General features: G+C 38.1%; 1 long non-coding RNA gene across 1 annotated transcript; it reads left to right on the forward strand.

The window, feature by feature from the left end:
* Positions 1–2,049: 2,049 nt before the first annotated feature.
* LOC103104393 (uncharacterized) lies at positions 2,050–25,469 on the forward strand. Its single transcript, XR_472828.2, has 3 exons — positions 2,050–2,507; positions 6,972–7,048; positions 14,924–25,469. It is a non-coding gene; the product is annotated as an uncharacterized LOC103104393 (long non-coding RNA).

The raw sequence follows: 25,469 nt of genomic DNA on the forward strand, positions 1-25,469 counted from the left end.
CCTAACAATTAGAATTGTCCCAAAACGGAACGGGCTGCCCCATGAGGTTTGTTGCTGCTCTGAGTGCTCAAACAGAGGCTGGACAACATTCGTCAGGGATCTTATACTGAGGACTTGTCCATCTACAGGAGATTGAACTGCATTATCTCTGAGGTCTTTTCCAATTCCAAAATGCTATCCCTGTGTGGGAAGAGAAATCTGGCAGGATATCTTAGGGAGGAAAGAGAAATCCTGGTTTTGGATGGCTAGGAGGAAATGGCTAGGAGACTTTGCTCACATTGATGTGATATCCATGTTTCTCTCTTTCAAGTAGGGAAATGCTGGTCTCACAGGGAAAAAAAAATAGTTCATTCCCCCTCAGTGAGCATTGGCAGCTGGGATGGATTAAATCACCACATCACAACCATATGTATGGGGTCTAGAGTATTTACTCGTAGTTTTCACTCTGCATCTGCTAAAATCACTTTGTTCTTTTTCCTCTCACAAATATGCCTCTCTTCCCACTCTCTCATTCTTCTTACTCAATAATAATGTGGGAATATGCTTGAATTGGAGAAAATATTCTTTAAAAGGAACCTGAAGTATGCTGGAGTATGATGGAAAGAGAGCTGGCTCTGGTGTCAGAAGATCTAGGTTCAAATCTCACCTCTGGTACTAGCTACCTGTTTGATCTTGAGCTTTATCTTGAGATAGAACCACCTTGGGTCTTCATTTCCTCTGGACTGGAAGGTCTCTCAGATCACTTTTAGCCCTGTATCTATGATCTCATATTTAGAGGAATACAACCATGGCCAAGTTGCTTAGTCTGTCTGTCTCAGTTTCCCCAACTATGAAATGTAGGTAATAATAGCACATTGTGGCGGGGATCAAATGAAACAATGTTTGTAAAGTGCCAAGCACACAGAAGGTATTTAATAAATGCTTGTTTCCTTCTTCCTTGTGGAAAAAGAAACAAAGATTTCCAGATTCAGACCAAGAAGACATATTAGCCAACTGGAAAGCAACTGAGGAGACATCTAGTCCAATTCATTTATTTCACATATAATGGATGCCACATAAGGATTGGTTGAAGCACGCTTGCTTAATTTGGTAACAAGAAGATTTAGGTTGATGTAGGGTATGATTGTGGTTGTCCAGAATTTGGAGGTTTTCAAAGATGAGGAATTAGATTTTGTTTTTTACCTCAGGAGACAGAAATAGGAGCAGGAAATAAATTAACAGTTACTAACTTAGTGCCTTCTAAAGTCCAGGCACTGGGCTAGGAAATGGAGACAAATATAAAAGTCAGTCAATCTCTACCATCAAGGAACTCACTAAGCTGTAGGTGGAAGTTGTGAAAAGGCTGATTTAGACTAAACTATAAGGAAAAACTTCCTAGCCCTTAGAGCTATCTCCAAGTGGGTTTGGGCTCCCCTCAAAGAAAGGGGGTTCTGCCATCTTGTCACTATATTTTTCCTCCCACCAGCTGTCCTTGGCCCCTGTGTATTGATGATATGCTCTCTCGGCCAGAGGAGTCATGAAAACAACAGATTACCAAGATCGTTCATTCTTCTTCCTTCCCAATACTTTTGCACAAGACCAACCGTTGCATCATAGAGGTAATTTCTTAGGATAAGATAGGGTTAGTAAATGGACAAGAGTTTCATCAGCTATTGATCAGAATTCAAAAAGGAAACAGACCTAAAGACTGATTGCCCAGGATGCCAACCTGCCATCCAGTCTTGACTTGTTCTAAAGGTCATAGAATAGGATATTTTCCCAAATTTATATCATTCATTTAGGGCTTTCTGGCAAGAATCTGAGATAATTTCTAAACCTAAATTCATGTCTCTGCCTTGAGTGGAGGATCCTTTTACATGGTGTCTCTGGAACATCGTTTCCCAAAGCTTGCCAGAGAACAGGTTTTTCAACCCCATAATGTCAACCCAGGCTTGGAAAAGCACTTTGGTTTATTTACACTGCAACCAGCCACAGGGCCAAAGATGACTGGGCTGAAACAAAGGCCCACCCTCTTCTGAGATTTAGGGCTTAATGATTCACAGAGTAGGAACTGAGAAAGAGCTTGAAGTGCAGCCTGATCAAATCATTACGCCAGAAGATCTTACGTGAAATTTCTATTCTCAGCTCATGGCCACATCTTAGAATGGAGGCATTTCATAGAATAGTCATTTGAGAAGGAGTAGAAGAGGGCATGAACTCCAGCACTTCCGTCATTTGGAAGAGAATACCAAGGTTTTCCTTAGGCACTCTTCTGCCCCATTTTGCCCCTTTTTGGTGGCGCCCTTGATTAGGAGGCTGTGTGGTACATTGGAAAAAGTATGGGCTCTGGAGTAACAGGAACTGAGTTCAAATCTCTCTTCTGAAACAATGGCAAATCAAGATGGGCATTTTGACTTTTACAGGCTTGACTTTAGTCATCTGCCAAATGAGTCGGGGTTGGACAAGATGCCCTTGAAGTACCTTCCAACTCTGGATCTGTGGTTGATGATCATTTCTTTCAGCAACAGGTAGGTGGTACAATGGATAACTAACTGGACTTGGAGTCACAGAAACTTCATTCAAATTCAACCTCACTTGCTAGCTGAATGAGTCTGGAAAAGTTGCTTAGCCTTGTATGCCTCAGTTTCCCCAACTATGAAATGAGAGTTGTAATAGCACCTTGTAATGTGGCTCAAATGAAATAATAGCACACAGAAGGTGTTTATAAAGGCTTGCTTCTTTCCTTCTAGGTATCTGATATTTCCCTCTACCACCCTACCCTTCCTCCTTCTGCCACACATTTAAATTTAGAGATTCTGTGATCCATTCCCCCATAATTCTTGCTCTCTACTAGGTTATAGTTCCATAAATGCATCCATGCTAATGGGATAGACACTGACAGGTTAATCTGTTAATTTTTCCATTTTCCCCCATTTTTTTGTGAATAGGATTTTCCAAAAGCAGTGTTTTAACCCAAAGGAGTAAGTCTGCTCTCTGATAGCCTAGGGGAGATGAGATTGACTTTTTGGTGCCTTTCATCTCATGGCATATGAGCAAGCAATCTGGAATCATAAAAAAAAATACTGGAGCACTTTGCCATTTCCTTCTCTACCTCATTTTACTGATGAGAAAACTGAGACCAAGAAGGTTAAGTGACTTGCCCAAGGTCAAACAACTAGTGAATGTCTGAGACCAGATTTGAACTCAGGAAAAGAAGTCTTCCTGGCTCAGGACCCAGCATTCTATTCAGATTAAATGAGAGCTTGCATTTAGAGAGAGTTCTGAGATTTATGAGGTACTTTCCTCACACAATTCTGTTAAATAGGTCATTAAGGAGGACAGGATTGGAGAGGTTGCGGTATATTATATGACCATGTCACCTGGGAGGTGAAGTGGATAGCCGCGTCTTAGAATCATAAAGATGTGAGTTCAAATACTGCCTCAGTTTACTAGGAGCTGTATGGCCCTGGGCATGTCATCAACCTCTGCCTGCTTTGGTTTCCTTAGCCAGAAAGTTGTGACATTGATACCCCTGCCTCACAGGGTGAGGAAGAAATGAGAAAACATGTGCAAGGGCTTTGCAAACCTTAAAGCACCAAGTAAAGGCTTACAATTCTATTTTAATTTCAACAATTGGAGATAAGAGAGAAATCAAAGAGAAAGATAACAAAACCAATGTTAGGTGGGCACATTGACAAAAAACCAATTGGGGGCATTCCCCTCTAGCATAAGAGTTTACAGTCAAAATAAATGCATTCACCCCCCTTCAGTTCAATGCACTACATCCCGAAGTTCATTCTGGAACTTCTGATGCAGTGTGTGGTTTCTGCAGGCTTCTTTATGGTGCCTTCTGCAAACAGTTCACTTTCTTGATCTGGGGAGTTAGCGAGTTTCTTTTCCTGAAATTAGTCTCATTAAGAAAAATTTTAATCTTGAATTTTACAAAAATTATACACAAGATAGAAGAAAGTAGTCTTAATTGTTAAATTTCTTTGATAGCCAAAATAAAAGAACTAGCTTATCCAAATGTGGTTTTAAGAGTAGAGTATGTGATTTGGCCGAGAACCTCTGCCATGTCCCAAGCTAGAACCTGAAAAAGCTCAAATAAAAATCTAAGCACCCTCAGTTTGGAGGTAAGTAACCATTGAAATCTCCATCCTACCAGAGCATCTGAATAATGGTGAGATTTCTAATTAGAACCCAGGGAAAGCTAGCCCATGTATATATATATATATATATATATATATATATATATATATATATATATATATATATATATATATATATATATGCTGTTTATATATTATATACTGTTTCCATTAAGTGAAATAAATGCAATTTCATGTCTAAATTTCTACTTCATGGGGTGTGTGATAAAGGATGGAAAGGTTTGCAATTTGCTTGCAAAGCTTTCCATCCTTTATCACAGGTGGGAGACAGAAAGGGAAGGGGGTCCATATCTCAACTGGTGAGGAAATATCTCTGAAACCCAACTTCATAGCAGATCCATGAACAACTTGCTTTATTGGCATGCTTGTATGTAGGTGGAGTGGAGGGGAGATGATTCTTATGAAATTAAAATTTCTCCCATAGAAATTAGCATCAAATGATTAAATATGGAAATATAGCTTTCCATCAATGGGGCTCAAGGAGAAGGATTAGGAAGCATTGCCTACCAGACCTTTATAAAATACAGTTAATGATACATGATGATTGGGCCAGTTGTATGTACTTAAAGTCATGCTGTTTATTCTGGTTGAGGACCACAGCAGGGGCCACTTTAACAAATGATGCTTAATGCCAGACCTGGAGTCAGAAGGACATGGGTTCAGACCTGCCCTCTGATACTTCCTAGCTCTGTGACCCTGGGCAAGTCATTTAAACCCCATTTCTGCCTTAGGATGGACACTGAGTATCCTTTCTAAGACAAAAAAGTAAGGGTTTAAAATAAACAAATGATGCTTAAGCTAAGTGTTGAGGAACTGAATTTTTTTTTATAATTGGATTGACTTCCAAACTCAACATTTTGGTAAAAATGGAGCTGGGGATCTATTTCTTCTAGTCCTCCATTTATTAATCATTGTTGTCCCTTTATTTTGCACTTAAGACAGAGAATGAGACACCTGGAGTACCAGACCTGGATTTATCCTTCAGTGATTTTGCATAAGATTCTGTGTCTTTATTTTCTCTTTCTAGAGATGAGAAAACCTACTTAATTCATAGGACTACCATTGAAAGGGCATATTGGCAATGGTTAAAAATTAGTTTGATGATATAAAAATTCTAATCCTAATAAAGATACAGAAAAAATAAGAATATCTTACAATTATATGCCATCTTTCTTCCTAGGAACTCAAAAAACCGTATACCTTGTCTCAATTAGCATAATATAGCTAAGCTTTAGGTAAGAGAGTAGGTCCTTGGCTATCCCATCATGTCTGATTCTTTGTGACCTCATGGACCATAACACAGCAAGTCCTTCTGTCCTCTACTCTCTCTAGGAGTGAGTCCAAACTCATGCTCATTGTGCCTATTACACCATCCATCTCATCCTCAGCCCTCTCCTTCTCTCCTTTTGCCTTCAATCTTTCCCAACATCAGAGTTTTTTCCCATGAGCACATTCTCATTATGTGGTCAAAGTATTTAAGATTCTGTATTTGAGCTTCCAGTGAAGAATCTGAATTAATTTTTTAAGTCTCAACTGATTTGTTCTCCTTTATGACCAAGGGACTCTCCAGCACCACAACTCAAAAGCATTGATTCTATAGCATTCAGTTTTCTTTTTAGTCCAACTCTCACAGTTATATGTTGGTACTGGAAAAACCACAGCTTTGACTATATGAACCTTTGTTGGCAAGGTGATATCTCTGTTTTTTAGTATGCCATCCTGATTTGCCATAGCTTTCCTTCCAAGGTGTGATGGCTGTAGTCACCATCTGCAGTGGTGTTTTTTAGCCCAAGAATATAAGATCTCTGCTTCCAGTTCTTTTCCCTCTATTTGCCAAGAAACAATGGAACCAGTTGCTGAGATTTTAGGGGTTTTTTATGTGAAACTTCAAGCCAGCTTTTACATTCTCCTAGGAAAGGCCTCTTAGTTTACCCAAAACCTAAGTAGTTTACTTGAGATTTCACAACATAAGACAGAATAAATTAATTCTCCCAGATGATTGCACCAATTGAAAGTTGACAAGTAGAACTTTTTTATGTCTAGCAAGTACTTCCTCCTACTTGGAACTCTTCATATAATCTAACCAAGTCTAATACTCGGCTCTCATGAACCTTCCCAACACCAGTCCAACATTTGACCAAAACAATAATTTGACCCTCTGAACAAAAAAAGTAAGAGTACTAACAATTTGTACCTAGGGAAGGCAGCATGAAATAGGACTATGAGCCCAATTCAGGTAGAGGCTAGAGAAACTTCAAGCTAGTATAAGGAGAACCAGAGAATAAAGGGCTGGAAAAAATATGGTGGGGCTGGTCCAGGGAGGAGCTCACTCAGGGTATGCTTACTGCTTGGTTGCTAATTAGATCTAAGTTCTGTGGTTTCTAGGCTGCTAAAGGACTAAAATAGCTCTCAGTGTCCCCTCTAAATTTTAGTGCCAGAAGAAAGCTTCTGGTTACTCAGCCCTATCTGAAATGGGAATGATGCCCATCAGCATGCTAATGGATGCAATTGTCTGACCAGTTTTATGAGTCCTTGGGCAAGCAAGAGTCAAGGGAGAAAGCATTTAAGCATTTAACAGCAGTATCATTGGTGTTAGAGGCAGAAACCCTGCATTCTCCATCTTACTGGTATGGAACCTTGGGCCACTTGGGACCTCTGTTTCCCCATTTGTGAAATGAGGAAGTTGAATGAAATGACTTCAGAGGTCCCTTCCAGGCCAAACATTTTGTGATTCTGACATGTATAAATCAGGTGAGATCAAAAGTCTTTGTGCATATACATGTTGTTAATAACATTTCTCTTTTAACCTTTAAAATGGGGCAGAGTGGCGTCATGGAAGAAGGGCTGGATTTGCTCCTAGAATCAAGTACTGACTGCCACTTTCTCAAGCCCTTACTAGGGTAAGTTGCATCCTGTATGGGCCTGTTTCCTCATATGTATCACACGAAGGGGTCAGACTAGGCGATCTCTAGCATCTTTCCATTTCTAGATTCATAACCTAATAAAAGATATTAAAACATTCTTCTCCCTCTCCCACCTCTAGTGGGAAAAAAAATCCATTTAGCCTTTGATTTCCATTGAACTGTGAGTAAATGGCTCCCAGATTTGTTCTGTGCCTAATAAGCAGTTCATTCTTTCTAATTAGACAAAGCAGGGAAGTTGTTTGGAAAAGTATTTTAGGTTATTCTAGAAATGTATGAAGTGAACACACTAATGCCAAAAATGAAAATCGGGGCAAAAGGAACTATAATGTGACAAAGGGAAATTGTGTTATTAAAACCAGATGTGTAGGGGGGAAGAAACCTATTCTTCCTGTGCTGCCCACAACAATCCTCCCTGGAGCTCCTTCCTCCAAGAATTTGGGGGTTGTTTTTTTCTTGGATCTATATAGTCACAACTCAACTCTATATCTCCACCCCCTAGCATTCCAGCTAGTATTTGCCTAAAGCAATGGTGTGCTGATACGTGTTTTACAACTGGCTCTCCAAGGGAAAAAATGTTAGCACCCCACATTTTTAAGTTTAATTTGCATTATTAACATTTTCCCCAATATTTTCTTAAGTCTAGATTAGGAGTTGGCAAACTACCATAACCTATAGACTTTATTTGCCTGCCAAAATGTTCACTGACCAAAAAAAAAAAAAAACCAACACACACACACACACACACACACACACACTATATATATATATATATATATATATATATATATATGTATATATATATATATATATATTAAGAATCCCTTCTCTAAAGACCAGCTTTTGTACTGCTACCCTTCCCCCAATCCTAAAATTCTGTTATTCTCCCCTCCAGCATCCCAACTCTCCAGAGGGTCATCCATACACCACACATTCAGACAAGCATTTGGAATGCCAAGCTCCTTGTATTAGAATGTGAGGATGTGAGGAAACCCCAGGGGAACAAACATCTTTACAGGCATGGAGATAATTCCTTGGGTACAGCTGGATTCAGTTTCACACAGTGGTCATTTGTTTACATTCATCTTTCTGTTTCATTTCCAAGTTCCATCACTACCTCTACCCCTAGTCCAAACTTGAGTCTACTATCTCTTAGTTTCTCTACTTATTGAGAAAGCAAGTTCCTTCTAGAATCTTTCCTACAATCTTATATTTAAATTCTGGTTAGATGACATCCCAGGCCACCCCTAAAATTCCAAGAGATGGATGATGCTTCCCAAATCTGCCACTTAGAGAAATCTCTCCTAATACAGTCTCTTTTTCTTTCCCTTTCTGCCTAGCTAGACAGATTCATTACAGTGGCTACTTCCTGTTTCCCAAACTATAAGCTCTGCTCAGCAAATGCATACTCCTTTTTTTTTTAAACTACCCTTGAAATCTTTCCACCATTGATCAAATCATCCTACTTTCTGACCTCCAGTTTCCCTTAAGAGTTTCCTGTTTCTTTTTTTAAGTATTATTTCCACCCTCCTCTTCTTTCCAACTCCCCCACTTAACTCTCGAATCCCGGATAGCCTTGACCTTTCCTGTGCCTATCAAACAATCCTTAAAAAAGACAAACATCAACATGTCAAAAAAAACCTCTTGTTTATACTGTAATGCCTCTTGCCCCAGTTAGATGGTAAGTTTAGATACTGTTTTATTTATATATATGTGTATATATATATATATATATATATATATATATATATAAGCAGCTAAAAGTCCTGTACTACAATACACATATATGGGGGCTGGGAATAAATTATACAGTTTTGCCATAATAGACACTAATGGAAGGGAACAGTTCAACTAACAATCCAAATAGAATGTATAATCAAGATGTTATTTGTTCTTGTTTTTGGCATACATCCTAGAGTTCTGTTTTGCTTAATATTAAAATTAGTTTGCATTCTCAAGTTTATATTAACTGACAACAGGGAAGAGCTAGCCGGAGAACTCATTTTGAAATTTTAAGTGGGCCATGGGTCATCTAAGTAAATAAGCTACCTATGGATAAATAAGATGTGACGCCACAAATTATAAAATACATATATACACTGCAATGGAAGGGCAGATTTCTAAGTAGATGCCCCATCTATTCAAAGAGCTGATCAATGTGTTACAATTTCATCTTTTACAAGAGTGACAGTGTGGTAGAGCAGGGAAAGGGCTGCATGGTGAGTCAGGAGATTTGTTTTCCTGTCATGCCTGATAATTACACTGCCCATGAGCAGTCATTAGACGAATCTGAGCCTTTCTTCTGCGAAATGGAGACAATAATATTTGTACTTCTTCACTCCTAGGCAAACCCTTTTGGATGTTCTATATTTATCATAGGAAATATCCATTATCTGTTTAAGATTTGTGTACTTTCTCATGTTCCTAGACTTAGATTCTTAGTATTGAAACATGCCAGAAGGAAAAACGATCTCTGTGAGGCTTCAAACAAATTCTCAAAAGAACTCTGAAGGGGATAAATTAGAAGCCCTCCCAATAAGAGTAGGAGTGAAATGAGGATGCCCATTATCACCAGTCCTATTTAATATAGTATTAGAAATGCTAACAATAGCAATAAGAGAAGAAAGAGTTTTATTGATGGAATCAGAATGGGCAAAGAGGTAACACAACTATCTCTTTCAGGATATAAAATAAACCTGCATCATTATTGTATAATTAGAATTTGCTCCCCAGGACTCTCTTTCCCAGCATCCCATCTACGTCTTTAGCTACATGTGTACATACACAGGGAGGATATATTTCAATGTAGCTCCACCCTCCCTCTCTCTCTTCCAAGAAACATTGTTTATGGAGGTTGGGGTTGGAGCCAGGCAGGGGAATTTTACTCACATGGTTTTTACTTAAGTTTTCATACTTATTTTCTTTTTATTTATTCTACTTCAAGTGATTATTAATAAATCTTATAAAATATAATATTTGGAGTTATTGGATATTAATTTAAATTTTGCATTGTTGGCAAGCCATGAAGAGATATAATCCTTGATCTTCTTTTAAGATAATTTTTGAGTAAAGATAGTGAGTAGATTATTCTGAAAAAAAAATCTTATTTCTCTCCTTCCTGCACCCATCGGCCTATGCCAGTGCTCCTCTCTGCTGCCCCCAAGCACTGTGGATTCCCCAAGGTTCCTGCAGTGGTGGAAGTTGAGAAGCTAAGTATCTGGCACCTGCCTCCTGGCAAGGCTACACCCCCACACCCTCGCCACACACCCTCAAGCTCACTCCATTCAAAGGCTGAATGGGGCATGGCTCCATCTACTAGCCTGGTGAGGTTTTTACTCCTATCCAGGACATACTCAGGTAGTGCCATCAGAAATAGAATTGCAAGTATGGCCCAGTTTCCTGCCTATCTCAAACAGCTCCCGTTCCAAGAGAGCATTACCAAGCTCTCACTGCTCACAGTTTTAGGATGTCTTTTCTTACTACCATTCCTGGGTATACTTGTCCTTGCTGTTAGCTTGAGTAATCTCAAGACACAGAAGGGAGATTCTACCCAGTCTCTACAACACTCCCAATATCGGGTTCATCTACCCTATGCTCAGTGCAGAAATCCCCCAAAGTATGAGGAATCCCAGAAGTATGACCAAAGGAATCTAGATGGATGATGATACTCAGGAGGGGAAGAAACCTTTAAAAGTCTGGAGGTGAATTTTAAGCCTTTTCAGACTCCATTGACATATTTATGTTAACTGTTTTAGTTTGTTTCCATCCAAATAGTGAAGAAGTCTCTTAATGCAGCTATCAGAATTAGAGAAAAGGACTCTCGAATTCATTGCTCACATCCTGTCATGCTTATTGTGTTTGCTGATTGTTTGCTTTAAAATACAATTTTTTTAGGTTCACATATTAATCTAATCTAATATATTCCATTACACTATGTCATTTTCAGCTACTGTGTTTTGGCAATTAGCTATATGTTCTGTCATATTGTCTTTATTTGTACCCTACCCCTATGACTGGACTGGAGAAAATACCATTGTAAAAGCCTATAAACAATTTGAACAAACCCTTTTCCATGGCAAAACCAAAGGTTTTTCTGGATGCTAGATTTTTCACCAGATCCATTGAGGTCACATGCTGCCTTAATGGTTTTTTGTTCCTTTTTGCCTTTGTCAATTGTCACATAGATGATGATGGATGGATTCCATCAAACTGGTTATAACCTGTATATAACCTTTTGAGAATTTAATAACCTAAAAATTTCAATTGATTTTAAGGGATCTTCAGAGGTGATTTTCAGATATCTAGTACCTCCACTACCTCTGACTGATCATTTGCTTACCTTTGAGTTGTTTGTAACCACAGGTTACAGGTAAGGATCCATTTAGTAGTTGAAGTGAAGTGCAATAGCACAATTATATTCCCCATCTCCACATTTCTAAAAATGTAATGGATGAGACATCAGAAGTGATTTTCACTGTTGTATTCCTTGACTCTACTTTGCAATGGATGGGATATATAAATGCATACATTTTACAGCTGTTACAGTCTCATACCAGAGGAGGGAGTTTCCCAAGGGGCTTGATTACCCCATGATGGGTAGGTGGGAAGGATTTCCCAGGGGACTTGGTAACCCCTAGATGGCTACCAGAGGGAGAATTTTCCCATGGAGCTTGGTGGTTCCTGAATGGTTTTTATATTTGTGACTCTTCAGCTTACTCTACCCTTCCACCAGAATGATCTAGATTCTTGGTGACATTTTAGACCCAAAAGGTTTTCATCAGCAGTACAGAGGTTTCTTTCTGGGATCTCCTGCCAAATTTTGGAATGATGGCAGTAATAGACTTTATTAGAAATATCTTTGCCAAGGTTGACAGATTGGCTAGATCTGAAGAACTTGTGACAAGTATCCATGAGTTTCATAAGTTTTTAAAGTGTCACACAGTGAAGTGGCTATGGAGACTCATGTGAATCCTAATGATAGCAGGATTGTTTGCTATTGTCATTAAATGAGCTCTTAAGATTTTAGTGATTTTGGTATTTCTTTGAATGTGCATTAGCTGCTACACTACTGTTTTTAAAAGCTTTTACTTGATAAAAATCATGTGCACTCACACTATGAATCATGGCCAAGTTAAAAAGGAAATGTATCTCATTTTGGGGTGAGAAACCTTTGTATTGTGCCTCTGCTTGACTAACACAGTGTTTCATGGAACATGAAATATATATATATATATATTTTAGATTTATTATTTTTTTCCTTGTATGTGCAATAGAGTATTTGAATTTTCTTTTTTCTCCCATTTTTTGTACTTGAAGCACATGTTACCAATATTAATGTTTTTTTTTTAATTTTGCATAATTAGAATGTCCATTAGCCCTAATGGAAACCCAAAAGAGCTGCTTCACAGTGCCAATGAGCACAAAGTTAACTTGCACAGTGTCTAGAGCACAAGGTCAAGAAGACCAACCAATCCTGGTGGGATTGATGAGATTCTGCACCAAGACAGAGAACTTGAACTTATTTTGGGGTTCGAGGAAGCAGATTTTTGCAAAGTCAGACACAGGATTTCCTTGTGCCAGATCCAGATTTCTACCAAGTACCCCAGTTTGCCTGCCATTTTGGCTCTCCTATCCCTGAGAGCAAAAGTAAAATCATACCAGGGAATCCTATTTCTCTTCTGCTTCAAAAATCTAGTCCCTTTTCTCTTTTTCATATTATGGCAATTTTCTCTAGTCCTGGCTGATGATTGGGTAAGTGCATAATTGCTACTACAGGTTTGTGAGACATAAATCACTTTAATTGGGCTCTGATTCTAGGACCTGTTATAGGTTTATTCTTCCTTACTTAGAATTTTTATGCATGAGACTTTGATAATTTTTGTTTCATCCAGAAATTACTTTTTCTCTTTTATTTGGGTTTTTCTGATGTTTCTGATTTTCTTTTGGCAATTGATTCATATACCTCATAACTCGGCCATGAATCCTGGGGTGATTCATGTGTTGGTCAACACCCTCCTCAGGGGGGATTGTTTTATTGTCATACAATTGTAGATTTATAAAAAAATGTCTTGTTTGAGAGTAATTTGCTATCTCCCAGAAGCAAGAAAGTGAACTGTTTGGAGAAGGTGCCATAAAGAAGCCTGCAGAAACCTCACACTGCACCAAAAGATCCAGAATAAACTTTAGGATGTAGTGAATTGAACTGTGGAGGATTGAATGCATTTATTTGGAATGTAAACTCTTTTGCCAAAGGAGACTGCCCACTAATTGGTTTTTTGGCAATGTGCCTAGCAATCATTGATTTTGTTCTTTTTCTCTTTTATTTCCCTCTTATCTCCAAATTATTATAATTTCCCCTTAGAAAGTACAATATTGTATGTACCTCTAGTTAAAGATCTTTAGAGAAATAAATTGGTTATGTGTACTGATTCATTGGATAAACTTGGCATGAAAATCAGGGAGATTTCTACATGCCTATTCCCCAATGAAATCACAGGGGGGATTGTGAATTAGAATTTGCTCCCCAGGACTCTCTTTCCCAGCAACCAATCTACATGTTTAGCTATATGCATACATATAAAGGGAGGATATATTTTGATATAGTTCCACTCTCTCTCTCTACTACTCTCTTCTACTTCAAATGATTACTAATAAATCTTATAAAATATAATACTTGGAGTTATTGGATATTAATTTAAATCTTACAGTATTTTTATGTGTTACTAACAATGTTCTGCAAGAAGAAATAGAAAGAGATACTCCATTTAAAATAACCACAAATAGAATAAAATACCTGGGAGCATATTTATCAAAACAAATCCAGAAAGTACACAAGTATAATTATAAAGCACTTTTTACACAAATAATAAATTAATTGCTCATGGATGGATAGCACCAATATAACTAAAATGACAATCCTACTTAAACTACTTATTGAATGACATCCCAATTAAATTACCAAAAATGGTATCTCAATGAGCTAAAAAAATTCATTTTGAAAAACAAAAGATCAAAAATATCAAAAGAACTAATGAAAAAAGTGTAAAGAAAGGAAATATAGTGGTACCAGATTTTAAATCATATTATAAATCAGTAATTATCAAAACTATCTGGTAATGAGTAAGAAACAGTAAGGTAGATCAGTAGAAAAGGACAAACATATGACAAATGGTAGTAAAAGTAGTAAAAGATTGTAAAAAAAAGTAGTAAAAAGTAGTAAAAGATTGTAAAAAATTATTGTAATCTTGTATTTGACAAAAGCATAGATCCAGGATTTGAACATAAGAAATCACTATTTTGCGGAGAAAATTTGTTGTGACAACTGAAAAGCAGTTTGACAAAAACAAGGTACAGACAAATACACCATTTACCAAGTTTATAAGATCAAAATAGACATATGGTCTGGACATAAAAAGAGATATCATTAGTAAATTAGAAGAAGAGGAAACACCTATCAGATTTATAGATAGGAGAGGAATTTATGAATTAACAAGAGGTGGATCTCATTATGAGACACAAAATGGATAATTTTGAGTGTGTTAAATTGAAAAGGTTTTGAACAAATAAAACAAATATTACCAAGATTAGAAAGAAAGTGGGAAATTGTCCATTAATCGGGGAATGGCTAAACAAATTGTGGTTTATGATTATGATGGAATACTACTACACTGTAAGAATCAATGAGCAGACTAATTTTTTTAAAAACTTGGGAAAAACTACAAGAGCTAATGAAGAGCAAAACAAGTAGAACAAAGAGAATGTTATATGCAGTTAACACATGATACTTATTACCCATATAATCTTGGACAATTCACCTGCCTTCCTAAAGTTTCATTTTCCTTTTCTGTAAGGTAGAAAGTTGAACTGGATGTCCTCTGAAGTTCTTTCTGGCTCAAAATCTTTGATCCCAAGACATTAATCTAAATGAACACAGGATCTGAAGGATGTTCTGAGAAATACAATGTCCAAAATGAGGGAACTCTATTCAGACCATACCTGGAATACTATTTTCAGTTCTGGGTATCACATTTTCTGAAGGCATTGATGAACTGGAAAGCATCCAGAAAATGGTAAATAGAATGGTGAGGGGACTTTAAACCACATTCTATAAGGATCAATGAGGACAGAAGAACATCTTCAAGTATTTTAATGACTGTCCTTTGGAATCCATTCAAGTATAAGCTGAAGAATTACTTCCTACAGAAGTATTTTCCTGATCCTGTCTTTGAGCTTGGGAACAAAGGCTGTGGAGTAAGAGATAATGGCTATTTCTAACACAAAGGCAAAGAGAAGCAAAGGTTCAAAGCAAATGTTTGGATATCAAATGACTTCAAATGGCTCTGAGGAAACAACATTTTGATGAATTTAACTCCAATGAATCAGAAACATGTAGTCTGGATTTCTACAAAAAGAGGTTCAGCTTGGGAAAAAATGGAAGAAAAAGACATCTAGGAACTAATTCTGGGGAACTGTGAATCCATATCACCAATATGAGAGGTTATTTGAAATAGCTCTCTTCTTCCTTTTCTATCCCCATTGCTCACCCAGGTTCCTCATGCCTCTTCTTTGCTTTTCTCACATTCCTGCAACCAATTTCTTAGTGAGACCTCAAATTCAGATCAGGTATGTTGGGAGTTTATCTGAAACTCAAACTTTTATACTTGAAAATGTAAAAAGTCTCAAGGATGATGCTAGGCTTTGCTTTTCTCTTCTTTAAAATGAAGGAGTTGAAGAAGATAATTTGTACCATTCCTTCTAGCTTGAAAACATTAATCCATTGGTGCCCTGTTACTCCTGGAAATTGTGCCTAGCCATTGCTATTGCCTAGACTTACTATAAAGTCTCCTAGATTTAGAGTTGGAAGACCTGAGTTCACAACTTAGTTCTGCCAGGTATAACCTTTATGACCTTGGGCAAATCACCCAAGTTCTCTGTGCCTCAGTTTCCTCATATGTAAGATGAGAGAATAAGACTAGATAGCCTGTAAGGCTCATTTCAGATCAGGATGCTCAATAGTTTCTATGTCCCTTATTTCCTAACTGTTGTTCAGTCATTTTTCAGCTATGTCTAACTCTTCACCATCCCATTTTGAGATTACTTGGCAAAGACATTGGAGTGGTTTATCATTTCCTTCTCCAGCTCATTTTATAGAAGAAGAAACTGAGGCAAATTGGGTTAAATGACTTGTCCAGGGTCATTTGGGTAATAAATGTCTATGGTTACATTTGAACTCAGGAAGAGTCCAGGACTGACACTCTACCTATCACCAAACCTATCTGCCCTATTTCCTAACTACTCCCCTATATATGAGTTTATGTGAAGCTACCTCTAGGTCAAAGGTTTTTAACCTTTTTTGGGTCATCTATCCTTTTGACAATCTAGGGAAGCCTGGAGACCTCTTCTCAGAATAAAGCTTTTAAATGATTTAAAATAAAGTACAAAGGATTACAAAAGAAAACTTATTATACCATATTGAAATGCAGTTATTGAATTTTTTTAGTTCCTGTATCCTAGGCTAAGAACCCCTGTTCTAGAGGTGTTGTTATTTACTAAAAAGAGGTCAGGAGAATGAATTGAAGGAAGAGATTTCCATTCTAGTCCTGGCACCTTGGATAAGTCACTTAATAACTGTGTCAATTGATTCATCTGTAAAATAAAGGAGTAGGACTAGATGATGTCATAAATTCTTTCCCCTGTTTAATGAAAGAAATAGAGCCGAGGCCCTTCTGAGACCCCCTGAAGGGCAGGCTTAGGAGTTAAGAAACATCCTCTTAATTCCTGTCCTTGAGCCTAAGATATGCCAAAACCCTACTTTGTGTCCTTAAGAAACTTAGCTCAGAAGATTTCAAGGGCAATACTGCTGAGGCAAGGGAAACTGCAGCAGAAACTCAAGGATGGAATTTCCTTTGAAAACCTCTAGAATCCCAAATAGAGAGTTAAGTGCTAGGATATTTTTTTTTCACTACTGATCCACCCTCTCTAGAATTATCTTATTCCTTCTTCCCTCTCCTCCTCTGCTCCACTCCACTCATTTGTGGAATTACTTCCTAGCCCCCCCCCCTCCCCAATCCCAAGCTAGTCCTGTTTTTAAAGGAAACTGTACTGTGCAGTTGAATAAGTAAGCTCTGACTCCAAAGAGAAAAGACCTGGTTCAAACATCATCTCTGAAGGGTGCCACTATGGCCCCTTAAGCATGTCCCTTAACTTCCTTGGGTCTCAGTTCCCAGATCTAAAAATTAAGTGGGTTGGGCTAAATGGCATCAGAGATTGCTTTCAGGTCATTGATTATCTGTGATCTTCTCAACAAATATAGAGGACATATAGATTCATCTATGCGAGGATTCTAGTATAGACCATGCTGATGACCTAGGTTATGATTTGGTACTTTAAAAATAAAATTAGTACAAACGTCACCAGCCAAAGTTTCTCCATTGAACCAGCCCCCTCTGCCCATCTCACCTTTTCCTAGGAATAAGCAATAATAATCCTCCTTTTTTCTTTTTTCTTTTCTCTTTTCTTTTCATAGCTCATGTTGGGAATAAAAATGGAAAGTCAAAGTAAATTAAAAGTCTATATACAGTGTTCTCTGTACAGATATAAGGGATAACCTAGAGCGAAATGCCCCTGGAATACTGATTCTGTGTAATGAGGGAGTCCAGCTGGGTTAACAGGGTAATTTATGTCGACGATCCGTCACAAGAATTATGTCCATCCTTTTTTGTCAACAGCTTCCCTTACCCTGATGTACAATTAAGAGACTAGGATATTAGGTTCCCTTCATTTAGTGAGGTCACAAGGTCACAGGCAGGGTTTTACTCCCACCACTGCAGTGATTTATTATAGAAATACAGAGCGGTGAGAGGAAGCCCACAGGCAGACGTCCAAGGAAACCAAACGAAAACAGAATCTTCCCAAGGATACAGCACTTCAGCTCCACTACTCTAAGGCTCTGGGATTTTGTTGGTGTGGCTGCTCCCTCCACTGGAAGAGATTGTGACCCTTCTATGACTTAATAGGAAATTTCATAAGCTGACGTAGCAAAAAAACAAAAACAAAAAAAAAATCAGTTGGCGATTAACTTAGTGATGACGGGGCTCTCTCCCTTGGCTAGGCTAGTCCTCAAATAATAGACATGCAGTCTGTCACCTGGATGGCACAAACAATTCCTTTCCAACATATCAGGTCTTGCCAGAGGACAAGCTCCAATGACAGCCTTCAGGAACTAAGGGTCACCTCTATGCCCCAGTGAACAGCTACCAGAGTGGAACTTGAGTGGAGGAAATAACATGGCAATTATCGTAATGCTGCTGAGGCAATCGAGCACTATAGTGGATAGTATCCGACTTGAAGTTAGGAAAGACCATAAAGTGCTACATTTGGGTGATATCCGTCCAAGCCCAAAGCTATCTCCCAAAGGCTTCTTCTATCCCTCAACTACACAAATCAATCTGAGGTGAATCAACAAGGTAAACAAATTACAGGGGAAATAAAGAGTCTGATATAAATAGCTCTGAGAATCCGCTGTATTGGCTCCTAATAACACCAACTCCTTTTCCATAGACAAATTCATTAGGAGGCAACCTGATTAACCTACATGACAGAGATACGAGTGATTTAGTCTCCTGAATTATATCACCAGAGAGACACTACCATCCGGTTCTATTTCTCTTGCTAGCACATTGCTGACCTATAAGAGATTAGAACATCAGCATTACATTAAAGTATTATAAAAAAAAAAGAAAAAACAATTAGCAGGACCTGCGACATATTACATACTCAGAGCCAATGCTCTCCTCTTCCTGCGAGGAAAATAAATGCACCTTGGCTTCTGGGACTTTCTTGATGCTTTATTCTTTCACATAGTTTATGTAGTGGTGGCCCTTGATGGCAAAGTATAATCAGAGCCATTTTCCAAATCCCTTGAAGAAAACAAATGAATATACATAATCTCTCTCTGGTGTAGAGTGAAGTCCATCTGTTCTCCCCTAAACTGCCAAGTCAGCACGAGTGTAAGCTGGCCAAACGGTGTCTCCTGCCATAGATATTTGTGGTAAGCAAGATGCCTCCAACCTGTTCTTGCTTGGGATTATTTCCCTTGTTGATCTGGGTCAGATTTTAGTGATTTGGCATTTTGAGGATCTGGACATCATGGAGGAAAAAAAAAAAGAGGCGAGATCAGTCTGTCAGCAAGCAAGAGACCCTCCAAGGAAGGGGGGCATGTCACCATCGGGTGGTGGTGTTTTAAAGTCTATAAGTCATGACTCCCTTCCAAGCCCTTATCACATCACTCCTGGACTGTGGCAATAGCCTGTTGGGGGGTCTGCCTGCCTCTCCCCACTCTAATCCTTCTTCTATATTCACCCACCAAAGTGATTTTCCTTTACAGAAATTACAGTTCTATGTGTGCGTATATAGATGGGGGGGGGGGGTGTATGATATATGCATATAAATGCATTTAACTACCTTTAGGTATTTAAATCTTTAGTTTGGGGACAATTAACCTTTTCTGAGGCACCTGGATGGGGCAGTGTCTAGAGTTCCACCTTGAGCTCAAATCTGGCCAAGAGACCCTTATTAGGTGGGTAATTCTGAGTATGTCATTTAACTTCTGTTTTTCTCTATTTCTTTACCTGTAAAATAGGAATCTTAGTAATACCTACCTTCCAAGGTGGTTGTGACAATTGACGGAGATAATATTTGTAAAGTGCTTAGTATGGTACCTGCTACATAGTGGGTCCTTAATAAATATTTGTTCTCTGCTCCTGCTTTTTTGTTTCTGGACCCCTCTGGCAGTCAGAAGTCTAGAGATCCCTTCTAGAATAATATCTTAAAATATATAAACTAGATATATTTAAATATAGTTATGAAAATATGAAAAAAAAACCAACTTCACAGATGCTGGGTTAAGAATTCCTGTTTTTGATTGCCTTTTACTTCTCCCACAGGGTTCGAGGGACCCTCTGGTGCCCAAGCTCAGACAGAGGCCCCCAAACCAAAGTCACCTGCCATTTATGAAATGCCTGCTATGTTAGACAATGTGCTAAGCCCTGAGGGTTCAAAGGAAGGTAAAAACTAAAACACAACAAAACACTTGGGTTTTTTTTATAGCTTTGAAGCCCCAGTCCTTATCCTTTCCCATGGATAGCCTTTATTAAATTAAAATAATACATGTGAGGAATAAAATGTCCATAACTGAACTCATGATCCTCCCCCCTAATCTCTTCCCTCCTCCTACCATCTCTATTACTATAAAAGGCAACACCATCATCCCATCCCTCAGACTCCCCAACCTTGAAGCCATCCTGGGCTTCTCACTGTCTCTCAAAATCCGACTGTCCCTTCCAAGTTCTTGCTAAGAACCATCAGTTTCATTTCTAAATATCTCTCAAAGATGCTCCTTCTCTCCTCTGGCATTACTGCCAATTAGGCAAGCCCTTCTCACTCCACAATTGGACTGCTGCACTAGCCTCCTGGCGGCTCTGCCTGCCTCTAGTCTCTCCCCACTCTAATCCTTCCTCCATTCAGCCAAGAAAATGATCTTCCTAATCCTATTATATTAATTTATATTATCATGTATCAATCCACTGAGCTACCTAGCTACACCCTTTTTACATATATAATTTTCATTTATATATATAACATTATATTATTTATATATTAATATTTCTATCTGCTGCAGGATTAAATTCAGAATCCTCTATTTGGCATGCAAAGCCCTTCCTAACCTAGCTCTTCTACCTTTCCAGTCTTTTTTATACTTAACTCCCTCATTTGCATTCTTTGATTCAGGGATGCTGGTTTCCCGATTGTTCTATGAATAAGAACCTCCATTTCTCAGTTTGAGGCATTTTCCCTGGTTATCCCCCATGCCCGAAATATTCTCCCTCTTGAGCTCTGCCTAGAGGCTTCCTGGCTTCTTTTAAATCCCATTTACAGGGGGCAGCTGGGTATCTCAGTGGATTGAGAGCCAAATCTAAAGATGGGAGGTCCTAGGTTCAAATCTGGCCTCAGACACTTCCTAGCTATGTGACCCTGGGCAAGTCACTTAACCCTCATTGCCTAGTCCTTATCACTCTTCTGCCTTGGAGCCAATACACAGTATTGATTCCACAACAGAAGGTAAGGGTATAAATAAGTAAATAAATGAATGAATGAATGAATGAATCCCATTTATAATGCTGAAAGACTTATGACTGGGAATGCTATCTACCTCCAGAGAAAGAACTGTTGGAGTCGGATGGCTACGGATCAAAGCAGACTATCTTTCACATCAAAGCATTTTATTTTGGAGTTTTTGTTTTGTATGAGTGTGCTCTTATAACAATGGACAATATGGAAGTATGTTTTGCATGATAATAAAAATAAAAATTTAAAAATAATAACAAAAACTTTAAAAATCCCATCTTCTACAGAAAGTCTTTCCCAATCTTTCTTAATGCTACTGCTTTTCTTCTCATTTCCCATTTTTCCTGCATATAGTGTATTTGTACATATTTATTGGCTTATCTCCTCCATTAGATTGTAAGCCCTTTGAAGGCAGCAATTGTCCTTTGCTTCTTTTTGTATGTATCCCTACAGTGCTTATTGCAGGAACTGGCACATAGAAGGTACTTTGTAAATGTTGATTAATGAAATGAATTTTTCTAATCAATTGATTTATATGTCCTTCAGAGGATTTTATATTGTATATTGTGCCAGTGAAGTATATATAGAAGAATAGATATGATGTTTCAGATCATTTCTACAACAAAGGAGAGCATCCAAAGCTTGTTTGAGAATGTACCTTCCTATTGAAATGTTGTTTCTCTGGTCAAATTGGATTCAGCATATATGACTGAATCTGTTTAATTTACCAAGTCCATTTTTCAGGAACATGAGTTAGAGTCATGCAGCACAATTCTGTAAGAATTGTGACATAGAAGAGGCAGCTCAGTAGATAGAGAGCCAGACCTAGAGACTAGAGGTATTGGGTTCAAATGTGATCTCAGATACTTCCTAGCTGTGTGTCCCTAAGCAAGTCACTTAATTCAGTGCTCAAGGAAATTCTATTTTTTTTAACTTTTTTAGATTTAGAATTTTTTCCATAGTTACATGATTTATGTTCCCCCTTCCCTCCTCCTTCCTGGAGCTGATAAGCAATTCCATTGGGTTATACATATATCATTGTTCAAAACCTATTTCTATGTTATTTATATTTGCAATAGAGTGATTTTTTAACCTCAAAATCCAATCATATCACCATCAAACCATGTGATTGATCATATGTTTTTTTCTGCGTTTCTGTTCCCACAGTTCTTTCTTTGGATGTGGATTAGTGTTCTTTCACATGAGTCCCTCCGAATTGTCCTGAATCATTGCATTGCTGCTAGTAGAGAATTCCATTACATTCAATTGTACCACAGTGTATCTGTCTCTGTATATAATGTTCTACTGGTTCTGCTCCTCTCTCGCTCTGCATCACTTCCTGGAGGTTGTTCCAGTCTCCATGGAATTCCTCCACTTTATTATTCCTTTTAGCACAATAGTATTCCATCACCAACATATACCACAATTTGTTCAGCCATTCCCCAATTGAAAGGCACCCCTTCATTTTCTAATTTTTGGCCACCACAAAGAGCGCAGCTGTGAATATTCTTGTACGAGTCTTTTTCTGTATTATCTCTCTGAGATACAACCCCAACAGTGCTATGGCTGGATAAAAGGGCAGGCAGTCCTTTAAAGCCCTTTGGGCATAATTCCAAATTGCCCTCCAGAATGGTTGGACCAATTCACAACTCCACCAACAGTGTATTAGTGTCCCAATTTTGCCACATTCCCTCCAATATTTATCACTTTCCTTTGCTGCCATATTGGCCAGTTCAAGGCAACCCTTAAGACTATAAATTGGTGGGGAAGCCAAGTAGCAGAATGGATAGAGCAACAGGCCTGGAGTTGGGATGACCTATGGCCTAGCTGTGTGACCTTGGACAAGTCACCTAACCCTGATTGCCTAGCCCTGGCTGCTCTTCTGTCTTAGAATTGATGCTAAGACAGAAGGTAAGGGTTTTTTTAAGAAGAAGAAGAAAAAGAAGAAAGGAAGTATAGAGTCTCTACTTGAGATGGATAGGAAGATGTGGATGGCAGAAAGAAGGAGGAACTACTGAATTCCCATTTTGCTTTGATGAAGAACCTCTCCAGAATGGTAAATATAGAATGAACATTGTTAACTAAGAACAGAAACTTGGAATATGAGATGAGGAGGAAGTGACTAAAGAAACCTGACTTTCTTTAAAGAGTTCAAAATAGTTGACAGTGACAAAATTACATCTCAAGTATTGACAGATTTTGCAGATGGGATTACCAACAACTTTGAGGAATCATGAAGAATAAGAGAAAGAAAACATCACACTGATTTTTTTAAAATGGCATGAAGATGGATGGTTCAAACTCTAGCCCAGCAAGACCCATGTCCATTATTAATATTTTTAACTATAGGCTGGATATAAATGAATGTATGTGTAAGAGCAGAAAAGGGGAAGAGGTGATCATTGAAATTCAGCATGGCATAACAGTCATGAAGAACACATACTAGCATCATTTCCTTTTTTGATAGAATTTCTATTATGTATGTTCAGAGAAACTGCACACATATAATATATCTGCAATATATTTGACAAAGTCTCTCACAGTAATCTTTTCCAAAAAAAATGGAGAAGTATATGCTAGTACAGTGAGGTAGAGTTGGAATTAGTTAAATGACTGGGACCAAGTTTGATGACAACCTGGATACCAATCCATTATTCATATTCTGTTCAAATTTAGTGACTTGAACTAATAAGATATATTTATCAGATCAGCATGTGAGATAAAGCTACAAAGGCTAGCTCATGCATTTAGATGATCTTTTAGGATTCTGGGGATTTTTTTCTCCAAAGAAGAGGTGATTGGAGGCACATGATTGATCTGAATTCAGATTAGCTTATAAACTTAAAGTTAGGAGGACTCTTAAAGGTCAACTCCTTCATTCTACAGATGAGGAAACCAAGACTCAGAAGGGTTGAGTGATTTGCCCAAGGTCACAAAGGTATAAAGTGGTAGAATCAAAATTCAAACCCAGGTCCTCTGACTCCAATTCCAGTGAACTTTCTGTTATTCTAGGAGGTTTCTCATGGTGTTTCTTGTAGATAAGGGATTAGGCTTATTGTACGTGGCCCTAAAGATGAGAACTACAACCAGTGGATAGAAGCTACAGAAGGCAAGTTTAAGTCCCTATATAAGAAAAAACTCCTCTATTAAAACTAACAAGAAAAGGAATGAGTCATGTCAGGAAACAATGAGTTTCCCACTGTTGTAGGTATTGAAGTAAAGAACATTATAAAGAGAACTCATGTTCCAGATGAGCATGCTACAGGCTGGATTAATGATCTTCCTAACACTGGTATGCTTGGATTTTTATATTCTTTCATTTAGGGACAGCAAGGTATTTCCCTTAATGCACTTCATAGTTAAAAGTTATTTCTAATTCTGTACCCTATTACTAAAAGGAATGTGGAAAAAATTCAAGGATGAATTAAAATGACAAAATTGCTAGAATATAGGCCATAGAGTTAGAGCTAGAAGGGACCCATGACATGATCAAATCCAAACCCTTCACTTTACACTTAGGGAAAATGAAACACAAAGGGATAAAATGTCTTATCCAACGTCAGATAATTAATGTGTCTAAAGGTATATTTAACTTCAGTTCTCCCTATTTCCAAATCCTTTCTCTGACCACTATGCCACATTGACACAATAATGCCTAAGGAATTTGTGTTTCCAAGTATGAAGAAGAGGAGGCCAATGAATTGATCCTTCGCATAATTTTCTTCATGTGGTAGACAAGGGTCAGGCAGAAGAAGGCTGAGGAAGCAAGTATAGGGTCTTCTGAAGAGCCTCATCATACTAGGAATTGTGTACTAAAGAAAAATATGGGACTTGGGAGGGAGAAAAGGCAAAGATATTGACTCTACATTCAATAAATAATTTCCAGGGACTGGATTTATGGAAATCTACACATGAAGGAGACAATCATTTTGAGAGTCAAAAGGATAGGTAGTGGTGTCTAATTAGTGAGATCTAGAAAGAGTCCATTTTAAGGTTTAGAATAAGGGATCTATCTAGTTATACTGGTGGCCAATTTTAACACATCTGTGAAGCATGACTGGCCACCAGCATCCACACTCTGCATCTGCTGATGCTAGGACCTTGCTCCTTTATGAACATGATTGATAATTCTTCATATCTCAACTTAAACTTAAGTTTTAGGGATTTGGTCTACCTATAAAGAAGAACATTCTACTAGTATGGATATGGTGTATACTAGTATACAGTGAAAAAGATTATCCAAGAATCCAATGAAATTTCTTCTGGAGGTCTTTTT

The sequence above is a fragment of the Monodelphis domestica genome, chromosome 5 (assembly GCF_027887165.1).
Source record: "Monodelphis domestica isolate mMonDom1 chromosome 5, mMonDom1.pri, whole genome shotgun sequence".
NCBI classification, from domain to species: domain Eukaryota; kingdom Metazoa; phylum Chordata; class Mammalia; order Didelphimorphia; family Didelphidae; genus Monodelphis; species Monodelphis domestica.